Source organism: Coloeus monedula (genome assembly GCF_965178545.1).
Source record: "Coloeus monedula genome assembly, chromosome: 1".
Classification (NCBI taxonomy): Eukaryota; Metazoa; Chordata; class Aves; order Passeriformes; family Corvidae; genus Coloeus; species Coloeus monedula.
Window position 1 is genome coordinate 9770872 of NC_138781.1, and position 6000 is coordinate 9776871.

Consider the following 6000-nt stretch of genomic DNA (forward strand, 5'->3'; position numbering starts at 1 on the left):
CTCCTCAGAACAGAGATTTGTCAATTTTCTCAATGGCTGTTCTGATGTGCTCAGTGTCAGAGTACTTGGATACTTCACAAATGGAATGGATTCATTTTCACAGCACCCAGATGAGGTGGTACATTATTAGCCCTTTGCAGGGATCTAGAGATGAAGATCAAAAGGTAACTACCTAATTTTGTGTTCCAAGCCAAAGTGCCTGCAGCCTAATTGTTCAGGACTTCCTATGGTACTTTCTAGCAACCTACAAACTGCAATTTTAAGATACTTCGGTGAGAGTGCTTCAGCCTGTCCCAATGAAATCAACATCGAATGTTAGGCAGAAGCTCCCAGAAAGGCATCCATCTCACTACCACCCTGCAAGGACTTTCCAGTGTTTACCCCCTCATCTCCACACTGCTTAGCCTGTGACTTCCTCTCCTCCCTGGCACAGCAGTGCAGCTTCCTGCCTTTGATGTGATCAGCCAGACTTGTGGGAGAGAGGGAAGCCAGACTGAACTCCAGGCTCTGTGGTGCCACTTAATGCCACTGTACCTCCAAGGGCCTGTCTGTCCCTAAAGACTACTGCAAGAGGGGAACTTCCTTTGTGGTCTCAGCTTTTTTGAGGGACAGCATGGAGGGAACTTCTTTGACATCCTAGGCTTCAGGCCAGGCCTGCCAACATGCCCCAGGTATGTCATCTGGGGAGTGAATGCCACCTCCTGCAGGAAGCCTCCATGCCTGACTAAAGTGACAAACCACATCAGAACCTTGCAGGGTCCCTCAGTGACAGCAACTGGGCAACCTTCCATGGCTTTTTGTTTATGTGGGAAGTCTCTGGGAGATAAACCATTATTACACTAGCCAGGACAGAGCACTTCTGATCTCCCCAGTGAGTGTAGAAAAAGAAACCCTGATAACCATCTTTAAATATTAATTGATGCCTTTGCTGCTACCAGAAAAGCACTTTCCTCTGTTACCTAAGAAAATAAAACAAACAAGCCACCAAATCCTATCTCAAGCCTCCCTGTCCTTGTAGTTCAGCCTCCAGCTCAAAACAGGGGCTTATTTTATCCCATAAAACTGAACAGGTAGAAAAAGACCAGGCAGGCAACCCACTCTTGATCAGGAAAATACTAAGTGAACTCCAGCACATCCCCACCTCCAGCATGCAGCAGCCTCGCTCCCCAAGTTGTCACACACCTATAAACTCTTGTTTGTTGTCATCATTCAGCTTACATGGCTCTGGTTTCAGAGGTGGCATGAGGAAGGTCTTTGGCCAAAATGTTCCTGTGATAAATATAACAAAGGGTCCCAAGGTGATTTGTAGACCTTGTTATCAGAATGTAAGCAGTGAAATAGAGAAGAAACCAGTTTAAACTTCACATAAAGAAATGGTCTTTTCCCTTTCTGGTGTGGTGAGCTTGAGAAGTCCCAGGACAGAGCTAAGTGTGATAATAATTTTAAGAGGAGCAACAGAAGAGAAGTTTTTGGGTAGAAAGGTAGAAAAGGCCAGGTCTTTTGACCAAAGACAAAGAAAAGGAGAAATCCTCACCCTGTCTGTGTCTGTAGTGCTCTGGAGCCACCCCAGGTGTGTGGGGGGGTGCTCCCACCAGCCTAGGAATAGGCTCTGGCTGGGCAGGAGAGGCAATGAGATTTAGGTCTCATGGACCTCAGTATAACACTTGTGCACATGACATCTTTTCACATTTTGTTGTATTTCTTATCTTTTGAATGGCTGAATTTTCATCTATTACACTACTTAAGTTAACTTTGGATGTCATGTCAATTTCTGAAAATGGTAAAATAACATCAGCTCCTATTACTCCTCTTAATATGATTGAAGTGTTTGTCATGGATTTCACAATGTTCTTCTGGAAAATGTGTCCAGGATTCCTGGTTTTGCTAGTTAGGCATCATTTTTGTATTATGTCCTGAATATTTTTTCCCTGTTTCTTCTGTTTCTTTCTCTCCCCCTCGCTCGCATGCCTTTACTTTTTCTTCCTTACAATACTTATATGGAGAGAACAGCAAAACCTTCTTAATACTTTCAGTACCACCATGAAAAAAGAGCAATTTCAAGGAAAGAACAGCTCAAGCTGTGCAGGCATTGACTGCAGCATACTGAGTGTTAATAAAATCTCAGGATACTCACCCAGTTATTAAATACTGATGAGCTTCCATCGTTGACTGATTTTTTCAGAACTTCACAACATATGCAAATTTTGGAAGATTTACTTAGGAGTGAAGCCAGGCTAACCCTCCAAACCACAGAGGTCCCCTAATTTCATTCGGTGGAATGGTTGTTTTAATGTGCAATTGTAACATACACACCTCCTACTCCCACTCACAACCCTCCCAATCCTGTCAACGTTTAAGAGACATTTGGATAATGCCCTTAACAACATACTTTTACTTGTGATCAGCCCTGAAGTGCACAAAACATGTTTTGTAATGCTACTTTAGCTTTATTGTCTCAACATTGGTGGGCTTTTAGCAAGCAAAACTATTACTTTGCAGTATTTCTGCACTTTTTATTTAATGGTTAATAATTGCAGTTATGTATGACACAGAAAGTGCTGGAACCATTTCTTATAATATTAAGTGAGTTTTGAATATTTTCTATGTACTCCTGTTTCATCTGAAATTGGCAAGTTACAGAGACTTGGAAACAGTAAATACCTTTTAGAGGAATAATTAAATGAAACAAAGAAAATGCAGTCTAGATGTTAAGAGCTTCACAGTTATGCATAGATTTGTTCCATAAATGCTTGAATACGCTCAGTGCCTTTTGAAAACTGCAGTGGAGAACCCAGATGAGATGGCAGCTCAAAACAGGAGCAAAATAAGGCTTTTTGTACTGAGTCTGGAAAACCAACATCCCTAAATACTTCAAGGAAGCAGTTATCTTCCCATTTCAAGGGTACTGCACAAAGCACTCTCTTTGGATTTGCTCTGCTTTCGTTTCATCTCTAGATGATATTTCTGAGTATCAAACCATTGTCATCAAACCTGTTCTGTGTAAATGAACTTAGTGAAATTGCTGAGCACACAATATTTTTAATCAGTAAAAAAATCCATGCTGAATATTTCTATGCTTTATGAACAGAGAATAATAAGCTTTATAAATTTATTTAAAACTTCACAGAGAACACTACTTTAGGGATATGATTAGCTAATTAATTTTGCATAATTATTTAGTGCTTTTTGAATTATATATTTAAAATTTTTTTTATAAACTTTATTAGTTCACGTAATCTTCCCTAACATTTTTTAAATTGCAATTAAATTGCATGGAAATTTTACATAGACATTGGTATGCTAATTCTTGTAAATTTCATATTAATTTGAGGGAGTAAAAATGTTTTTTAACCTATAGTTAAGTCTACAAAATCATGGCCTTAAATGTCTGGTTACAGGCACATTCTTATGGAGGAATCATACATTTCTAACTTACCACAGTCAGTCTGAGCAATGTTACTGTAGTAGTGCAATCCCTTTGACCTTTCAACCTCTACCCTAACCCTGAATATACATGTATGCCTGATGGAAGGGCTTGTTTATTTGTTTTAAGCCAATGGAATATTTATAAATATATATATTTTTTAAAAAAGTGTCTGCAGTGTCATGGCAGAACACAAGTGTGACAAATTGGAAAATGGTGCTGTATTTGTAGGTACAATGGAGCAGCTCCCGATCCAGGCACCAACCAGCAGGACTTCAAGCACTTTCCCTCACTACCTGTTCCAGTCCTGAGCCCTGGAGTGCAAGTGCAGTTAGGGATGGAAGGAGAGGAGGATGCAAATGAGCAGGAGTGTGTGTTCACAGTGTCAGTGAGAAGTGGGTTTTTCCCGTGAAAGCCAGCATTGTGGCTGCTTTTTATGGCCACGTGGCAAGCCAAGACTTCAGTCATCACCGTGGGTCCTGTAATACCAAAAAGCAGAGCTTGAGTGGTGGACTGAAGTTTTGAGTGAATTAATGATTTTTATGAACTACTACAAATCATTTTAAAGCACTTTCTGGAGTTCAAGAATGTGCCAAGCTATTTCTCCATACACAACCAAAGTGTTTTGTTTTGTTCCCTTGGTGAAGGTTTATATGAAGACATATGCTATCTGGCCCTAAAATTTTTCTCTCAAAGCCTGCCTGAAGTCAAAAAAAGGGGTGTAGGAGGAAGGCAAGATGGCAAAATGGGAAATAAATAGATACCCTGAAGTAATATGAGACAGTTTTGATGCAAGACTTATTTGCACAAATTAAAGCTGTAGTAATGCTTCTCAAAAGAAAAAAACCATAACAAAATAGATATACTGGATTGCTGACTGCTAGTGGTCATTGGTTGCTGTTTCATTAGTTGCATACTATGTCTCTTCTGACACTTAGAGTAGAGTAGAAAACATTTTCAGATGCCTTGAAATATTAACATGCAATATATCAAGAATCATCTGCAAAATCCCAGGGTTGCATTGTGATACCGAAAAAGAAGTCAGTGCAGATGAGCACTACTGAACTGGGTAAATTCACAGCTACAAGGTGTTTCCATAGAATGAAAGAGGTCAATTTAGATTAGATATTAGGAAGAAATTCTTTACTGTGAGGATGGTGAGACACAGAATCCGGCTGCCCAGAGGAGTTGCGGATGTCCCATCCCTGGCAGTGTTCAAGGCCAGATTGGATGAGGCTTTGAACTACCTGCTCTAGTGGAAGGTGTCCCTGCCCAGGGCAGGGGGACTGAAACTAGATGATCTCTAAGGTCCCTTTCAACCCAAACTCTTCTACAATTCTATGATTTAAATACTTTTCTAGATTCATTGTGTTACAACGGCAACATGGAGTCAGGAAGCATCCAACAATGGTCTGAAAACATCTTAGCTGAGGAAGAATTACGTTCATCTCTAGCTAATGTAACATTGGATGACTTTTTCCACATGAGCTATTTATGAACTGAAAAATACGTTTTTGAATAACCCCAAACCACTTATAATTGCAGATTGAATTCAGAGAGAAGTTTTTAATGAAAAATATTACTTATTATTCACTTAATGCATACTATAAAAAGTTACTAGTAACTTAATTTTCTATTTATATTAGAGAGAATCTGATCAAAACAGTGAAAGAAAAATCCTCAGTTAGAATCACAAAATACTGGAAGAGGTTGGATCCTTTGATAGAGCAGTTAGCCTTTTACCAAAAGAATGGAGAACATATTTCATATTTCCTTTTCTCCTTTAGAGATCTACATCCACCTCTCCCATTTTCCAAGCATCTCCCTCCCCTATTCATAGCCTGCCACTAACTGGACTATACTAATCACAGAAATGAAGTCACTGAAACATGACCACACACAGGAAGGGACAACAGCCACCCTAGGAAGTCAGTCTTTGTCTCAGTGACAATATTAATGTTTTATATTTCTTGCAGAGTAGGGCAGCGACATGGTGGGAAATGTGGGAACCTTTTAAAAACAGCAGAGGAGTCAACCTTTGAGCTCTAACCAAGATGATGACCTAATTTCAGTTTACAGAGCTCAGTGTCACACTCATCTTTTCATTACATTACAGTTGAGGCTGAGGCCTGATATTCAAATGAAACATTTTGTTGATATTTGAAAACATATAATTTAATTTTTTTATGTTAAAGAAGGAAATATCATAAGTTTGTCTTTTTTTTTCCCCACTGATTGCTTGATTTTATGAGATCTACCAAGAAATAATTATGTTCACTGTTAACATTTATATCATTGATGTCTTCCTCAACACACAAGAGCAGGAGAGGCAAACACAGAGTGATCTGCTTTCAAGCAATTGCCTTCAAGAACTGAAAAACAGTCACAAGGAACACTGAGACTGCAGCTTATATTGTCTAAGGACGTTGGGAGGAAAAAATGAGGTATACTGTAACTTCTGGCCTGAGTTTCCAGTGCTCTAATCCATATACTACTCACCAGAGTGCTTATTCCTTTGTTAGCGAAATAGCTGCAAAAGGATTTTGTCAACCAGATCAACAACATTACAAATTGCA